This window comes from Carlito syrichta, unplaced genomic scaffold, assembly GCF_000164805.1.
Source record: "Carlito syrichta isolate Samal-C Ts95f unplaced genomic scaffold, Tarsius_syrichta-2.0.1 Scaffold287500, whole genome shotgun sequence".
In the NCBI taxonomy this organism is placed as follows: Eukaryota; Metazoa; Chordata; class Mammalia; order Primates; family Tarsiidae; genus Carlito; species Carlito syrichta.
In genome coordinates this window covers 1-18,255 of record NW_007231596.1, presented here as the reverse complement: position 1 = coordinate 18,255, position 18,255 = coordinate 1, and the positions used below count along the sequence as shown (strand labels likewise).

At 39.8% G+C, this 18,255-nt stretch overlaps 1 pseudogene across 1 annotated transcript; it reads left to right on the top strand.

Annotated features, from left to right (window-relative positions):
• Positions 1 to 492: 492 nt before the first annotated feature.
• LOC103254780 lies at positions 493 to 17,382 on the top strand (annotated as a pseudogene). Its single transcript, XR_002481643.1, has 2 exons — positions 493 to 853; positions 16,943 to 17,382. The product of XR_002481643.1 is annotated as a proteasome maturation protein pseudogene (transcript).
• Positions 17,383 to 18,255: the final 873 nt, after the last annotated feature.

Genomic DNA, 18,255 nt, shown 5'->3' with positions numbered 1-18,255 from the left:
TGATAATGACACAAATGCCAGCTTGGAGAAAGCTTTAGTGCCCTACCATTGTGATTGCATTTAAATCCGTTCAAAATTGGATTTAAATCCAGACCTCCCAAGAAGGGTCCCAGTAGCCTAGTCTGAGACAGAACGCATGGTATTCTTCAACCTCTTTTCCTTAAATATCTATCCAGCTCATTCTCTTTCATGTGTTTTTGAAGTAAAAAAAAAATCGTATTCTTTATGAAAACTTTTCCTAACTCAGGCATTTAATATTATTAATGAAGACTGAACAGGCTAGAGTTTAATTTTTTGAATGCTTTCAGCTTGAACCTTAGGAGTCCAGGAACCAGCGTCTGGCCCATAATAGCTTGAAGCCTGCCTATACTTTTCATGCGCATGATTATAAAATGAAAAACAAGGAAAGTGGCTTGTGATTTTATAGCAACCAAACATACGGTTTTTCCCTTCCCTTTGGGATGAAATTGCCTTCCTGTAGAAACTAAGGTTATGCCCCTACTTGTGAAGCCCAAGAAGGGACCCTTTGATGTGAAAGAGGATCCTGGTCAAGTAACGGATGCAGAAACCAGTGTGGGAATAGGAGGAGTCTCCAGAAACAGGAAAAGGCATTGTCCCAAGGAGGGGTCATGTCATCCTTCTCTGTCGTCATTCGGGTTGTCTGGTTTATTTCCTCCCCTAGGTTGGTGTGAATTGCAAGGAGAGTCCTTTGTGAATGCGGTCAAGAACAAGACTGCCCATTTTGTGAGGTGGTTAGGGCTGAACTTTCAGATTTCAGATTTTATTAAAAGTGACCAAGAAAGAAAATTAATTTGGGCTTCATCTAAGCCATGCCAAAGCAACTGGTTAGGAAGTAAGAGCTCTAATCAACGGGCACAGCCAGGCAACATCAAACAACTTGATTTGTCTAAGCGAATATCTCGATCAGCCAACAGTTTAGGCATTATGTAGATATGACTGAAATTCCGCCTGCAGTCAGGCTTTCTGCAACCAGAAATGTATTAAAGTCAAAATGAATTCATTTTTAAGAGTTTCATATCACAAACAAATAGCTGGTCAGAGTGTCGAGGAACACAAAGCAATGCCTAGAGCTGGGAAAATTCATGGCTTATTTTCTGGTATGGCATTCTCAATGCCCCTGTGAGGTTCCTGTCTTACTCAGGGGGATTTCCCAGCACACATCAGTCTGTGCTCTGCGGTTGCATCTGGGAACACTGATGCATAGGTCCTGGCAGAATCTTCAGGAAACCTCCATCAGCTGGGAGCACTATGAGAAAGAGTGGCCAAGGCTGGTTCCATCTGGCATAGGCCCGAGGCCTCTGGCCACATTATTTTCATTTTACTTAGCATTGAATGCTTCAGAATGATTGAGAATGCTTTGTCTTTATTATTTTTCAAAACAGTCTGTGTTGTAGGGCAACTTTAATGTTAGATTTCCCATTTTGAAGATCAACAAGCTGATGATCAAAAGATTTAAGGGACCTTTCCATCATCACCCCCCAAATAAGAATTAGATCCAAGATTAGGCTAATATGCCAGATACTCTAGTGGCTGCATAGTCCACAGAGGACACATGCATCTGCTCTCAGAGTCAAAGAGAGTCCATTTTCATCTCTAGAACCCTATAGGGACTCCTCTTCTCCCAGGGTCCAGTGATGCCCCTCCAACCTTACCTCAGGACTTGAACTTTGTTTGAAGTACCAGAGCATATTTTTTTAACTGAGGTTGGGCTCAACCCAACTTTTTGTTCTAGGTCACATAAAAAGACCCATGAGGGTTTAAGATGAACTGGATTTTTTTCTAATCTGCAATACTAGTGCATAAAACCAAAACATCAGGGAGCATAAACTGAATAACAAGGCTGATAAGTATGAGACATCTTCTGTGTGCAAGACCCAAAGATGAGTAAAAATAGTCCACACCAGGCCAGGTGTGGTGGCTCATGTCTGTAATCTCAGTTCTTTGGTAGGCCAAGGTGGGAGGATCGCTTGAGCCCAGGAGTTTGAGACCAGTCTAGGTAACATTGTGAGATCTCATCTCTATTTTTTTTTTTAAAAGAAAGGTCAGATGTGGTGGCTCACACCTGTAATCCCAGCACTTTGGAAGGCCGAGATGGGAAGATTGCTGGAAACCAGGAGTTCGAGACCACCCTGGACACCACAGTGAGACATCATCTCTACAAAAAATTAGCTGAGTGTGGTGGCATGCTTGTGGTCCTGGCTACTCAGAAAGCTGAGCCAGGAGGATCACCTGAGCCCAGGAGGTTAAGGCTATGGTGAGCTGTGATTGTGCCACTACACTTCAGCTTAGGCTACAGAGGGAGACTCTGACACACACACAAAAAAAGCAACCATAAAAAAGAATGAAATCATGTTCTTTACAGCAACATGGATGAAGCTGGAGATCATCATCCTAAATGAACTGACTCAGAAATGGAAACCCAAACATTACATTTTCTTACTTATATGTGGAAGCTAAAGGGTCAAAAAGATGGAAATAATAGACGCTGGGGACACCAATAAGAAATTACCTATGGGGTACAATGTTTACTGTCTGGAGGATGGGCCACCTGAGACCCAATCCCCACCAGTATACAATATGTTCATATAACAAACATGCATGTGTACCCCATGAATCTAAAATAAAAAGAAAAGAAAAGAAAAAGAAAAAGAGTTCCAGCTCCTCAGGAGTTCACAGCCTTCTAAGGCAGACAGATAGATAACACATCCATCTGCACCACAGAGCAGACTGGGTACTTGCCATACTAGAAGTAGAAACAAAATGTCAGGGTTGTCCAGAAGAGGAAGGAAACATCGATTCTGAGCAATGAAGTCTGGAAGGTTTCTCCAAGGAGATGGGAGGGAGATCTTGACCTGTCAGACTTGCAAAACTAGAAGTGGAGGTCCAGAGCAGTGTGACTTGCCCAAGATCAGAATCTAGTCCTTTATCCATCATACCAAACAGCTTCATACCATCATCCAAATGTCACCAGGGAGACATAGTATACTGCAAAATTGAGATGATTTTATTCTCAGCTCAATTTTATTTAAAAAATCCCAGGAATGAAGCAGTGGCAGAAATGACCCATTTTTCTCATTTTGCATAATTTTGTATTTAAATTCTCACTATTGGGGACTTTCATAATAATGAGATTTACCCAGAGCCCTGCATCAGTTTTAAAGAAGGACCTTCGTTCAGAGGAAAATGTTCAAAAAAGATCAACCATGCATTGAAATCCATTTATGTTTTCTATATTTCTAACTGGCGTTTCCTAAAATATTTGCTAATTACTAAATTATTTTAGCCAAGATTAAATCCCCTGGTTTTTCTACTTATTTGAGTCAGGACCAAATGAATAGATAAGGCCAAATCTATTTTCTCCATGGAAATAGATTAAGAGGTTATAAACATAGGATTAGAGTTAACTGTAGTATTAAGCAGGAGAAACTGGTCATAATGTGTGACAATGAGTTTTTTTCACATGCAAAAGTAGCATTCTTGTCAAATCACCTGGGTATTACACCAAGAGATGCTTCATAAATACTTTCTATTAATATCTCCTCTATAAAAGTAATCTTCTGAGAAACGACTGATGCAAAAAGTTAGTTAGTTCTGCTTAGACAGACATGAATGTTCTTTGTTTTCAGTTACCTGCTTGTGTGGAAGTTTCTGCTTAAAACTAGCACTTTGAGATAGCATATTGGGTACATGTGAATCTTACAGTGAGACTATATATTTAATTTTTATCAAAAAGCTTGTTAATTCACCTGATTATACATAGTATTGTATAAAGTGTTTTTTGGCTGAGACCCGTATGAACCTGTTCTAAAGTTGATGAACTCAGTCATTTGGTTAATCATTACTGAGCACATATGATGCACAAGGCATTATAGTACATGCTGTCCTTGCTTTAGAGAAACTTATAGTTTTACAGGGTAGAGACACAACAAACACTCACAGAGTGTGATGAGTACTCTATTTTATCGAATAGAACTGGCACTGGTTTAAAATGCACCATCTTTTTAATCACTTAGAAAAACCTTGCCAATTAAACTATGACACACTGTTGATTATAAGATTTATCTCAATTTCAGAGATGTTAAAATGTGGGGGGGAAGCATATATTAAAGTTAATGAAATTTAGTCCTCTCAACGAAAAATTTAGAGGACTGTGTTAGATTTCATTAAGGGATGGCCTCTGTGATGAGAGTAGTTTGAACTTGTACCTGAAGAATAAGAAGTTGGTCCTATTCCAGGCCCAGAAGGAACATTCGAGGCAGAGGGAATAGCCTTAGGACACAGAGACAGGAAAGCACTTGACATGTTTGAAGTGCCTAAATTATACTTCACAGTTTGGTAGCAATTGTCTTGGGGCTTCCTCTAAGCTGCCACTGAATTTTATTATAGAATTCAAAACCACTGAGGCATCTCCCTTTCCACTGGGCCCTCTGCAGCTGTTATCATTTTCTTGCTGTTGTTACTTGTTCTGTTTTCAGCCCATCTCCTCCCATGATTGCTGCCTGTTTGGGACCACCTCTCTTCTCTCTTGTCTCTTCTGCCACACTCTAGCCTGTGGCCTGCTCCCAGTTGGAGGAGTCATCCTCTCAATCTGGAAGTCTTGGGTGGTCTGATCTGATATTTTAGCTTAGTAGCCACAGATATTTTAGACCCCCAAGAGGTAGTCTTACCCTTTCACTTTTACTGGCTTCACAGTTTAAGGAACTTGGAGCAATTTCCCTAGGGACTGCTCTGGAAGTACTGCTGAATAATACCACAGTGTTTTTCTTCCTCCCCACAAAGTGCCAGCTGGTGTCTCAAGATGGGCATAAACCTTTTGGTGCTCTACTAGCTCAGAGTGAGAGGCATGCTTTTCTTTAGTATTCCTGCCTTTTGAGATTGGGGCCAAATCTTTTCTTCCTTTGTGGTTTAGGACTTTTACTCTTGATTTTCACTATTTGCGTTTCCCAGGAGAATTCAATGCCCTGTGTCTTGGTTAATAGTAAGACTCCTGTAGATCTTTGATTTAAGTCTCATTTCCCTATTCATCTCTTCACAAGAAGTGGGTGGGTGGGGAGGGAGAGAGAGAGAGAGAGAGAGAGAGCACTCAAGCCCTGCATCCTCGCTCACTCACCTGTCCACAGTCCACAAGTCACTTATAACATCATTGGGGCAGCTGTTACAAGCTCTTAGCACAACCTTTCTGAGATGCTGACAGTTTAGCTGATGAAGTACTGCTTATAACTCCTTGCTATGGCTTGAATTTCTCTCCCAAATTTCATGAGCTAGGAACTTAATACCCAATGAAACAGTGTTGAAAGGTGGGACCTTAAAGAGGTGATTACATTAATGTCATTTTTGAGAGAGTAGTTTCTTATAAAGCTGAAGCAGCTTCAGCCCCCTTCTTCTTGTTCTCTCTCTCTCTTTCTCGTCAGCATGCGATGTCTTCTGCTATGTTATGAGATAGCAAGAAGGCCCTCACCAGATGCAGCCCCTCTGTCTTAGTCTTCCCAGTCTTCAGAACCGTGAGCCAAATAAATTTCTGTTCATTATAAATTATGCAGTCTGTGGTATTCTGTTGTAGGAGCATGAATGGACTAAGATACTTCCTTTATTTAGGCAGAGGGGAAACACAGGTCACCTGTAAGATAATTTTTATAATACATTTGACCCAGATTCACTCAGAAGAGGATTTTAAAAAGCAATGTTCATGAACTGATAAATGGATAAGCAAAACATGGTAAGTCCATACAATAGAATGCTATTCAAAAATACAAAGAAACTAGCTAATAACAGACGAACCTCAAAAATATTATGTTAAATGAATGAAGCCAAGTGCAAAAGACTATGCATTTTATGAGTCCATTTATATGAAATGTCCAGAAAAGACAAATTTTTAGAGACAGAAAATAGCTTAGTAGTTTCCTTGGGCTTGGGTTGGAATGCATATTGCCTGCAAACAGACATAAAGAATATTTACAGGATGATGATGTAATAATTAATTGTATGCATCAATTTGACTAAATCAAGGGATACCCAGATACCTGGTTAAACATTATTTTGGGTATGTCTGTGAGAGTGTTTCTGAATGAGATTATCATTTGAATTATAAATCAGTAAAGTATTGCTTCTCCACCTTTTGGCTAAGATTAAGTGTAGTATCTGTTCTCATCAGTTTAATAAATCAGTAAAGCAGATTGCTCTCCCAAATGTGGGTAGGCACCCTCCAATCAATTGAGGGCCTGAATTAAAGGGGGAAGAAGGAAGAATTCACCCCTTCCTCCTGCTTGCTTGATCTGGGACTTCTATTTTTTGTCCTAGTACTGGGATTTATACCATTAGTTCCACTGGTTCTCAGGCTTCCAGACTGAATTACACCACTGGCTTTCCTGGGTCTTCAGCTTGTAGACAGCAGCCTATGGGTCTTCTCAGCCTCCATAATCACATGAGTCAATTTCTGATAATAAATAAATAAGTATATATGTACTATACATATATTATACATATGTATATGTATAATTCTCTAGAGAACACCAACTAGAATTCTTTTTTTGAGTCTCACTGTGTTACTCCGATTGGGGTGCAGTGGCACAATCACAGTTCACTGTAGCCTCAACCTCCTGGACTCAGGCAATTCTTCTGCCTCAGTCTCCCCAGTGACTGGGACAATAAGCTGCCATGCGTTTAATTTTTTTACTTTTTTGTAGAGGCAAGGCCTCACTGTGTTGTCCAGGCTAGTCCTGAGCTCCTCAGTACAAGCAGTCCTCCCACCTTGACCTCCCAAAGTGCTGGGATTACAGGCATGAGCCAATGCATCTGGTCACAAATGGAAATGTCTTAATACTGGATTGTGGGGATGGCTACACAGCTCTGTAAGTGAACCAAAACAAAAAAAAATTATTAAATTGTATACTTGAAATATATGACTTTTATGGTATATAAATTATACTTCAATAAAGCGGATAAGAAACTCATTGTCCCAAATACACATGATGGATGACATCTATTGTGACATTAACCAGCCCTGGCTCTAACTCCATAAGATATTTCACCAATTTAACTAGATTCCAAAAACCAACATTTGCATGGGCCCCAACTATGTGCCAGATCAGTGTCAGTAATCATGTTCAGATATCTCCCTTTACATAATTATTGCAAAAATAAATTTGACTTGAAATGGAGTAGAAACGGGGTCTCATTTTATTCATTTATTTATTTAATTTGTTTTGAGTTGGAGTCTCATTCCATTGCCCAGGCTGGAATACAGTGGCGTGCTCACGGCCAACCCAGCATTGACCTGCTGGGCTCCGGCGATCCTTCCATCTCAGCCTTCCAAGTAGCTGGAACTACAGGTGCGCACTACCACACCAGGCTATTTTTTAAAAATTTTATCTTTTGTAGAGATGAGGTCTCACCAATTGCCCTGGCTGTTCTTGAACTTGTGAGCTCACACAACCCACCCACATTGACCTCCAAAAGTGCTGGAATTACAGGCTTGAGCTACTATGCCTGGCCCAGGTTCTCATTTTAAATGATACTATCTGACCTTAGAAATGAAAATATATCAAGGAAAAAGAAGGAGAAAGTGAGCCAAACTGTAATAAAGCAAGTGTCACTGTCATATCTTCTTACACAATTTATGTTCAAATAGCACATCAGTAATAAAGAAGTCAAGAAGATCAATACATATTCTTCCATAACCCTAGCTTTTGCTTCTTGGTCCATCAGGTATCCCTGAGTTCTTGTGAGTAACTTGAGGAGTAGGTGCTGGTGGTTCTATGTGTGCTGACTACAGTGGAGGGCTGTTGGCCTTGGGGACTGTCTCTGAAGAACGGAAGCTAGGACAAGTCCTTTTCCCTTGAAGTAGCACAGTAATAGGACTCTTCAAGAATAGGCAGTGTCCTCCTTACTGCTACACTCAGTGAAGATGGTTTCCAGCCAAAGTGGTCAGGGGACCTGGAGTTAAAACTCTTTTCCAGGCTGCTAAGTAATCTCAAAGTGAGATTAGTATTTAGTTTTGTTAATTACCACCAGAGTAGCTGTAGAGACCTGGATACCACAGCATTGCTAATGATCCACCGTTCATTTTTCTCTGGCTCCTTCTCAAGAGTAAGTCCTGACTGTGACTAGGTCTAAAGGGATGGAGACAAGTTCTCTTCACAAATATTTGTCAAAGGAAGGTGATTTTTCCTGGGTTATGCCCAGTCACAAGAGAATTCCAGTCCAGAATCTGGCTGATCTCTATATTATTGTTCTTAGCAACCAGATCTTTTTGTTTCACACCCACACTGTTTATAAGGGTGCAAGGTAAACTCATGTGGGGTAGATCAGGACTCATTCAGCTTTCATCTATTCATACCCAGAAACACCATCATACTCGTTTTCTATGTCAGTGCCAGAGCTGTCTGCTGGCCCCATCTCGTTCTTCCTACAATAGCTTTTGGATCATGTCATCCTGATGTATTTTCCTAATTCTATTATCCCTCAGAAAAAAAAATGAGAGTTGTTGGATACTGTTTTTCTAAAGGAACCCTGGCTTCCTATACTACTTCCACCAATTTCTTTACATCATATTCTTTCTCATCCCTCATATTTAATTCCTCCTTAGTCCACTCTACTATAGCTTTCATTTTGACTGAGATTTGTAGTGATACCAGCTAGCCAGATACAATGGCTAAAATTCTTTATTATTTCATCTTACTGACCAGTCATTGTTTCATTCTTAAAGCATCCTTGCCTTCCCTGACACCTTGTTCTTTTGACTTTTTTCTCACATCATTGATGACTTTTGTTTTTCTCCTTTTGGTGTTCTTTCTTGACTCAACTCCTAAAGTTCTGAGTATTCTAAAGGCTTCATCTTAGTTTCTCTGTTCTTTTCTATGTTTATTCTCATTCCAGGCAATCTCATTCATTCTCTTTAAAAATAGTCAGAATAGTGATAATGACAAGTTCCAAATTTGTTTCACTAGCTCCACGAAACTCCTAACTTACATATCCAACCTCCTCCTTGATTTGCAATTTGATAACCAATAATCATTACAAACCAGAATTCTTTTTTTTTTTTGAGTTGGAGTCTCACTCTGTCGCCCAGACTGGAGTGCAGTGGCCGCTCCTGGCCACCGCAGCCTCGACCTGCTGGGCTCTGGCGATCCTTCTGCCTCAGCCTTCCAAGTAGCTGGAATTACAGGCATGCACTACCACGGCCAGCTGATTTTTTGATTTATTGTAGAGATGAGGTCTCACTGCCCAGGAGGGTCTCGAACCCACGGGCTCAGGCAATCTACTCACCTCAGCCTCCCAAAGGCGCGGGATTACAGGCTGAGCCACCGAGCCCGGCACAAACCAGAATTCTTGATTCCCCTCTTAAATATGTTCTCTTTACTATTTCAGGAAATGACATCAGTATCTACTTATTCATGCTAAAGACCTAAAAGTCACCTTGATTCCTTCCTTTCTCTCACTCCTCTATCCAACCATCAACAAGTCTAGTCAGCTCATCCTTCAAAACCTCAAATCTGATTGTCTCTCTTATTTTTTTTTCTTAAATTTTTTGTATTGATGAGGTCTTGCTGTGTTCCCCCAGGCTGGTCTCAAACTCCTGGGCTCAAGCAATTCTCCCTCCTTGGCCACCCAAAGTGCTGGATTACATGCATTAGCTCCCACGCCAGGAGAGAACATTTTACTTTTCAACTCATCCTCAGTCTTTTTGGCAACAGAATATCTTTTGACCTTTTAACAAACTGATCCTGGGCAAGTTAAGGGGAATGACAGAATGACTAGACACGTAGTGAAGAACACTGGTGTAATTGCACAAGGGTCAACTTTTCTCATGCTTCATGGCTGAGCCTAGTGAAACTGTAGAGGAATTAAAGTTTGTCTTCAGTGCACCAGCCATTTTGGGGGGAGTGGAGGCAGGGGAGCAGGTCAGATCTCTATTTCCTGCCTCTCATGCACTTAATTTTGCCAAGTTTATAGTGCTGTCTTCTGGGCTTCAAAAAAATTTTTTTTCTTATAGTTTGTATGTGTGATTAATTGGTAAAAATACATTAAAAAATAACAGAACAAACATTTGCATTTGTTTTTTAAAGAAATGCCATATTGCATTTGACGAAGAGTCCCTTCTTGACCAAACTTTAGTCAGTTTCTATTGACCCCTCCTTTTGACTAGTCCTTATTCTTGGCCTGCCAAGTCTAGTTTTAGCAAAGGATACTGATAAGCCCTTTTCTTGAAAATTCCACTCTGTGATACCCAACCAAGCTCTCCTTCTCCCTACCCCTGATATCCAGTCAAGCTCTCCTTCTCCCTACCCTTGATATCAATTCAAATTCCTCTCCTCCAATACTCTTGATACCTAACCAAGATCCTGTTAGCAATTTTTCATCTACAGACCCCCTCACCATGGCTACTGGGTATAAATTCCCATTTATCACTATTATAGTTAGAATTGAGTTCAGTCTCTCTTCTCTACTGCAATAGTCTTGAGTAAATTCTTCCATGCCACTTTTAACAAGCATCCAGAGCAAAATTTCTCTTTAGTGCATTAATTCTAAGCACCTCATTTTTACATTTTAAATTATTTATTAGTAATTCACTACCAAATTCTCTTCCTCACAGTGTTAAGCTCCACTCAATATGTTCTAACACATTAGTTATTTAAACAAGTTTATTATTGCTTAAGTTGTAGAAATTTTGTTCATGCTCGTGATTTTTTTTTTTTTTTTTTTTTGAGTTGGAGTCTCACTCCGTGACCCAGACTGGAGTGCAGTGATCACTCCTGGCCACCGCAGCCTAAACCTGCTGGGCTCTGGCGATCCTTCCGCCTCAGCCTCCCAAGTAGCTGGAACTATAGGTGCATGCTACCACGCCTGGCTAACTTTTTGATTTTTTGTAGAGATGAGGTCTCGCCAAGTTGCCCAGGCTGGTCTGAAACCCGCAGGCTCAGGCAATTCACTCACCTCAGCCTCCCAAAGAGCGGGATTACAGGCTGAGCCGCTGAGCCCGGTTTATGCCCATGATCTTTAGAGCTGTTTTACAGTTGTTATTCTGACATCTCCTTTCACATTGCATTTGCAGATTCTCTTTGCCTTTTTCTTATGTTGGATTCTCCTATTTTAGGTTCCATGTCTTCCTTTTTCTTGATTACTTTAGTGAAGTACATCTTCCAGGAGCTTTCTGAGGAAAGATATGTGATGTGGCAAATTATTCGACACTCTTCCCATTGAAGTGGGTGGGGGACATGTTTTCACTCCCTTTGAACCTGGACTGGCCTGTGACTATGTTGACTAGTATAATATGACAGAAATGATACCATGTGAGTTGTAGTCTTACCTTTAGGAGGACTGGTAATTTGTCATGACTTGGAGCCATATAAGAAGTACAATAATTCTTAAGTTGTCCTTACATGAAAAAACCTAGGTTAAACAAGTGAAAAGGCCATATAGAAGGAGAGAGACGTGCCCAGCCAGTCAAACAGCCAGCCAGCTGTTTGACTCATGCATTTGAGATCCTAGACATTGAGAAACTTGTGCTCTCCTCCAAATTCCTGGAAGCATGAGATATCGTTTTTTTAAACCACTAAGTTTTGAGATAGTTTTTATTCAGCAATATGAAACTGAGACATATGGGAGGTAGTTTAAGACATGGAACTTCTCAAAATGTCTTCATTCTATTTATTTATTATTTAATAGTTTGGCTGGGTATAGAATTCTTGGTTATTAGAATTTTTCTTCAGAACTTTGAAGGTATTGCTCTATGGTCTTCCAGCTTTAAGTGTTGCTATTGAGAAATCTGATGTTATTCTGATTTATATATCTTTGTGCATGATCTGGGTTTTGTTTTGTTTTGTTATCCTCTGTGAAAGTTTTAGGTTTACCTCTCTTACCCCAGTGTTGTGAAATATCATACTAATATGTTTTATTGTGGGTCTTAGGTTTTGACTTTCTCTATTAATATAGGGGAAAAACTAATTTTTTTCCTACTATACTCTCAATACAACAGACATGTGAGTTTTTTCCACACTGATCAATTCTCTGAAACTAACCAAGTATCCTACAATTTGATTCAATTCTGACACTAAATGGAGTTATCCAAGACCCTAGAGGTTAAGGGCTCAGTCACACAAGTCTCCCACTCCTACTTCAGGTGCCAATTGCAATAATAGGTCCCCAAGTTACCCACAACTTTTGTCCAACTTTCTAGAAATCAGACATTCTTATGATTCCTTCTTTGGACTTGATCATTTGCACGAATGACTCACAGAACTCAGGGAACCATTTTACTTACTATTACTGATTTATTGTAAGAGGATAAAACTCGGGAATAGCCAGATGGAAGAGATGCATAGGGCAAAATTTAAGGGAAAGTGTAAAGAGTGTTCACGCCCTCTCCTGATTCACCACTCTTTATATGTTCAGAAATCTGGAAGATCCCTAAACCCTGCCCTTTTGGGTTTTTATAGAGGCTTCATTACATGGGCATGGTAGATCAAATCTTTGGCCATTGGTGATCAACTCAACTTTCAATCTCTCTCTCCTCCCTGAGGCCAGGGTGGGGCTGAAACTGCCAACCCTCTAATCACTGGGTTGATTTCCCTGTCAACTAGACCTCACTGGAAGGCTATCCAAGAACCCCCAGACATTAGTCACCATTTAGCATACAGAAAGACACTTGCCACATCAGAGATTTCAAGGACTTTAGGAGCTGTGTGACAGAGAATGGGGCAGAGACCAAATATATAAAATAAAAATATATCACAATATTATACTTTAGTTCATTAAAATAATCTCACCCATTTATATCCTAGTTTTCAAAATTGTATTGTTCTACTCTTCTACCACTATCATTCCTTTGTAGATTAATACCCCTGTAAACCATTTACTATAATAATGTAAATCCCATGTTTTAATGGGTTTGGGGGATGCAGTAGTTGTATTTGTGTGTGCAGGTAGACTGTACTTTTGTTTTGCACTGCATGCTATTTTAAAATTATTTGTTTTATACTGTTTCCTCTACAAGATTGGAAACTCCATGACAGTAGGAAATATTCTCTCTTGTTCACTATTGTATCATCATGTCCCAGCACAGTGCCTGGAACATAGTTGTCATTTAATAAACATTGGTTAAATAAATGAATACAGACAAGTTAGAGGCAGGAGGCAGGAAAGGTCGTAGGGACAGACATCAAAATCAAATATTATAATCTCTGTCATCATTTTGTCCAGACCAGTGGTTCTTAATGGGGAATGATTTTATTTCTCGGAGGACATTGGTAATGCCTGGAGACATCTCTAATTATCAAACCTAGGAGGGTGATACAATTCACTTAGCATCTAATGAGTAGTGCCAGGGATGCTGCATTGCACAGCGTGGCCCCTACAACAAAGAATTATCCAGTCTAAATTGTCAATGCTGCTGAGGCTGAGAAAGCCTAGACTAAGCTCTAATGTATAACTGTAGCTTGATCTCTCACAGATACCCAGTCCACTTAAAAATACCACATACGTATGTCAAAACTTCTATCTATATGTCCCCTTTGGTGTGTGGGCTCAGTGGAAAGTACTAAGTTTGAATATCCTATGGCTCCCCCATTTATTATAGTTTACCTTATATTTAATATATTCACTTTTTTGAAAGCTAGGATTAGAGGATAAAGAAGAGAGTGTGAAATAAATTCATAGAATCCCTACCTAATTCATTAATTTCCTTTGCTACCTGCAATGGTAAGTAGATTTAGTGGTGTCTTACATAGTTTCTCAGCTGTTCTCCCATCTTCTCAGAGGAAAGTGCCTACCAGGCTTTTCACAATAACCAGATAGGGTAATCGTAGCAATCTAGCATTAGAAGTTTCTCGGCCTCATTTAAGATAAAGTAATTATGCCTTGTGCAGCTAGCTCAGTACAGAACTAGAATAAGAATTTGAGTCTTTTCTAAAAGGTAGCAGTATTCTGTTGTAGCATATTCTTTGAATTAAAAACAACAACAGCAACAAAGAGTCCTTTGACTACACAAATCCACCTTTAACAACACAACAAATAAAATACTTACTCTCTCATCCTTTCATCAAAACTGAAATCACCTGGGGCGACTATTTCATGTCATCCAACCATGCCAAATGTTACACCACAGACACAGTTGGTTATGACCTTGCAGACAAAGCGTGGATTTGTAGTTATATGTTGTAACATGCAGCACATTCTTGCATAAGCCATGTTTTGATGACAGCTATGTTTGTAGAGTGAATTAAATCAAACTAAACTCAGCGGTTAGTCATGGTTGGTTATTTAATGCTTTACCACTCCCCACCTTCACCTCTCTCTTCCAATCTCATCATTTAAGGCCAGACAAAATTTGGCACAAAATGCAATCTAGGACTGCTTGGCAGTCCTTGGTCCACCAATGACTTGCGACAAATTCTAAGTTAACCGTTTTGCTTTTGTTACTCTCTCTACAGAAAAAGGGTAATGGCTTCCTTCCTCATTTTCTACTCCCCAAATTTCTGAAAGCCAGTAACACAAAGGTTCCCTGACATCTTCAGACAGATGAAAGCCCTGAATGAACTCTGAATGAGTCTGACTGCTTTCCCCATCACAGCTCTGTGAGATGAAAGTTCAATCATTTCTTTTCCCTAGAAATCCTCTTCCTTCAGGCCCTGTAGGGCTTCTCTAAGTCTGAATGTTTAACAGCACCTCTGGGCCAGCTTTTAACAGAACCGTTCAACCTTCTCATCAGGCCACAGACCAAAGTAGTTAATCCACCCTCATCCATGACCGTGGTATAGATTTAAAGCTTCTGTCATCACAAAGTGGTAACCTGGATATTGACTTCTCTACCAACTCCCCACTGAGCATATCCTTCCTCCTTACTTATGTCCATTTTCTTGTATTATTTATGCACATGACTTTTCCCCACTAAACTATAGTTCCTTGAGGAATTAAAGATGGAGAAAGAGTGGAGGAGGAGGAAGAGAGCTTAAGAAATTAGTTTTTCTCTGGGCCTTGTCCCCTGACCCAGAGAGCTTTAGGGTATCCTTGATATGAATTCACCCGGGCTTAGCTGATCTCTTCTGGAACCCATCTGTGTCTTAGAGAGAGTAGAGAAAGTGTTGGGGATAGACAGAGTAACATGAGTACCTAGGACAGTTTAAGATTCTTTAGGGACTCTAGAGAACTGTAGATGATGCATCTTCCTCTGGTTCCATAAGAAAAGTCCTGGAAGTTACAGAGAGAGGGAGAGGAAGAAACAAAGGAAAGAGAGGGAGAGAGAACACACTGGACAAAAAGTATGCTAGAGAGAATGCAGGGAAGAAGCAGAGAAAAAGGAGGAAGAGGAAAAGGAAGAAAGGAGGAATAAATGGATTGACTTCTCTACCTGGCTTAAGTTGAGATTTTCTACAAACTAGCAAAGGGTCCTCTGGAAGATATGCAGTACATCCAAACTGTTTTGCGAATCTAACACACTTGGTTATCAGCAATATCATATCACTTAACCTAATGCAACAGGAGGGCTGCCTAATAAAAGCATATTTTTGACCATGTTGAAATAAAGATATTAATGTTATGTATTAAGGCGTGCTATTCAGACTAAAAATTTATTTTTTTCTTCTGTTTTCTAAAGAATTAAAAATCATTAGTCTGGGTGTGATGGCTCATGCCTATAATCCCAGCACTTTGGGAGGCTAAGGTGAGAGGATTGCCTGAGTCCACGGGTTCAAAATCAGCTTGGGCAACTTGGCAAGACCTCATCTCTACAATAAATCAACAAATTAGCCGGGCATGGTGGCACCTGCCTGTAGTTCCATCTACTCGGAAGGCTGAGGCAGAAGCTTTGCCTGAGCCCAGCAGGTTGAGGCTGCAGTGGCCCTGAGTGTGCCACTGCACTCCAGCCTGGGCGATAGAGTGAAACTCCGACTCAAAAAAAAAAGAAAAGAAATAAAAAGAAACAAAAAATATTTCCACAGGCCTCTAAACATATTGTGGAGTCTCTAGGCATTGTGTCTATTGTGCCTGCTGAGGATATTAGCCCTGACAACAGGACCAAGCAAACCACTGGGGTCAGGAGTTCTGTCTAGGAGAGAAACCCTGCCCCCAGGAGTGTGGCTCCATCCTCTCCTGGGTTTCAAGGATGCCCTGTCTCTCCCCAGGTATGGCTTTCTCCTGCCTTGGCTTTCCACGGTTGAATAAATCTCTCTGATCTCCAACCCCAATCAGAAAGTCCAGCTCATGTCATTTGTAAGGATATTTCCATTTCAACTGAGAATGCATTGTAAATGCAGGGCTTTTGTGCTGTTATGTAAATTAGCTTGAAAAAATTTAAAAATAACATTAATATTAAAATCAATATTAATATTAAACAAGAACAAATACTGCAAAACACCACTCTCACCATATAGACACTGAGCTCTTGACCACCATGCACATTGTCACTAGTAACCAGGGAAGGGAACTCAAAACTGATCTTCGTTGGTGAGTGCATTTGCCAATTGGCAAGCTTGCAGACCACCCGCCTGCCCATTCCCCCCTTTACTAATTGCCCTTCTAAGATTGTGGCAGAAAACACACCGGATTCTGCTTTGAAAACCACAGGGGCTTATGTGAGTGAATGACATTTTATTACTCTGCCCTTTAGGAATTAGCCTCCTTCCTGTTGGGCCGGCCATGGAACTTTCTCCACTTGTTCCTCAGATGTCAGTCACCCACATTTCAAATAATTCTGGAGACTGATATGACTGGATGATTTGACTGCATGTGGATCAGAGCTGCCTTCAAGCAGCTTTGGGGCCAAAGCTCTGTGACTAGAAGGAAGAAGCCTTTAACACAAAATCTGGGACAATAGCACTGCTCAAAAATCATCATCAGATGAGCTGTGGATAACACTGATCTGATAATTGGTTATTTTTGGTAAAATACATACAACACATCTCATGGTTTTATCAGAATTGCTCTTAAGCTGATGTGGGTGGAGAGCGGCTAAAGATAAATGCCAGAGGACTTGTATCCCAGCTGAAGGACAGTATTCCAGTTACTGAACTTTCAGCAAGTGGACCTTTTGAAAGTCATGATCTTCTTCGGAAAGGTTTGTCTTGTGTGAAAAATGAAACTTTGCCTGGTCATCCTCTTGAATTATCAGAAAAAAATTTCCAACTCAACCAAGATGAAATTTTCCACACTGAGAAACATTCAGGGTCTATTGACTCCCACTGAAATTACACACGGAATTCAAGGCAGTGCAGAAGGTACAACGTCTCCCATTTCTTTCAAGCTCAAACCTTTCACTGGATATTCTGAGGGCTAATGATGAGACGATTGAATTTGAAGATATTCTTAATGATCTGTCACAAGGTGAAGTAATGGGAGTACCACATTTGATGGTGAAATATAAACTTTTCTGTAACGCTGTGTGCTCTTCATGGAAAGAGGGCTGCGTTTTGTGCATAGTCGTCTTTTTACTATCATTTGATGTACACATGAGAATTTCTGCTCAAGTAGTCTTAATGATCATTTACAATTATTTGGGTCTTTGGTTTATGGCTATGTGACAATAAAGGGAGATGATTGTAAAGCTCCAAATTCATATGAAATTATAGCCTTCTATGTCTTTAATAATATTGCTCTTGAATATTATAAAACAGTCCACAGTTCAGCCTATTTTCTAGGTATTTTGTATGTTTAATTTTGAATAACCATCATCACTATTTGTCTGTAAACTTTATAGTAGCATCTTTTGGAAAAAGTATTCTTAATTGACTTTGGTGGCAACACTTCAAATTCAGTACATCATAAGATATTTATGCTTTGTCTTATTTCAGTATAGTCCACTGATACTCATAAGAGTAAGATTTGCTGTATTGGTGCTATTTTAGAATTATACCTATTCTTTGGTTCTTTCAGATTGAAAAGTATAAGTTCAGAGGTTTTGAGTTTGGTCTTGTCCTCAAAGTGAAAAATTAAATAAAGCAACCAGCAGATGTAGGTTAAAATAAAAATTGATGTGGGTGGATATTTTATTAAACTGAGTAATTCTTAACCTTTAAGTGCAGCACCTAGTCTCATAATTTCTATTTAATATAGCATGCCTATACTGCATTTTTATATTAGACATAAATTTGATTTTGTTTCAACAATTATTTTGACAATTTCTTTAACTTTTAAATTTTTATTTGTTTTATTTTTTATTAATCAATATTTTTTATTATGATATTGTGGGGTACAGTTAAGGGTTAGGTATACAAATATGCTTCATTCAGGCATCCTTGTTGATAA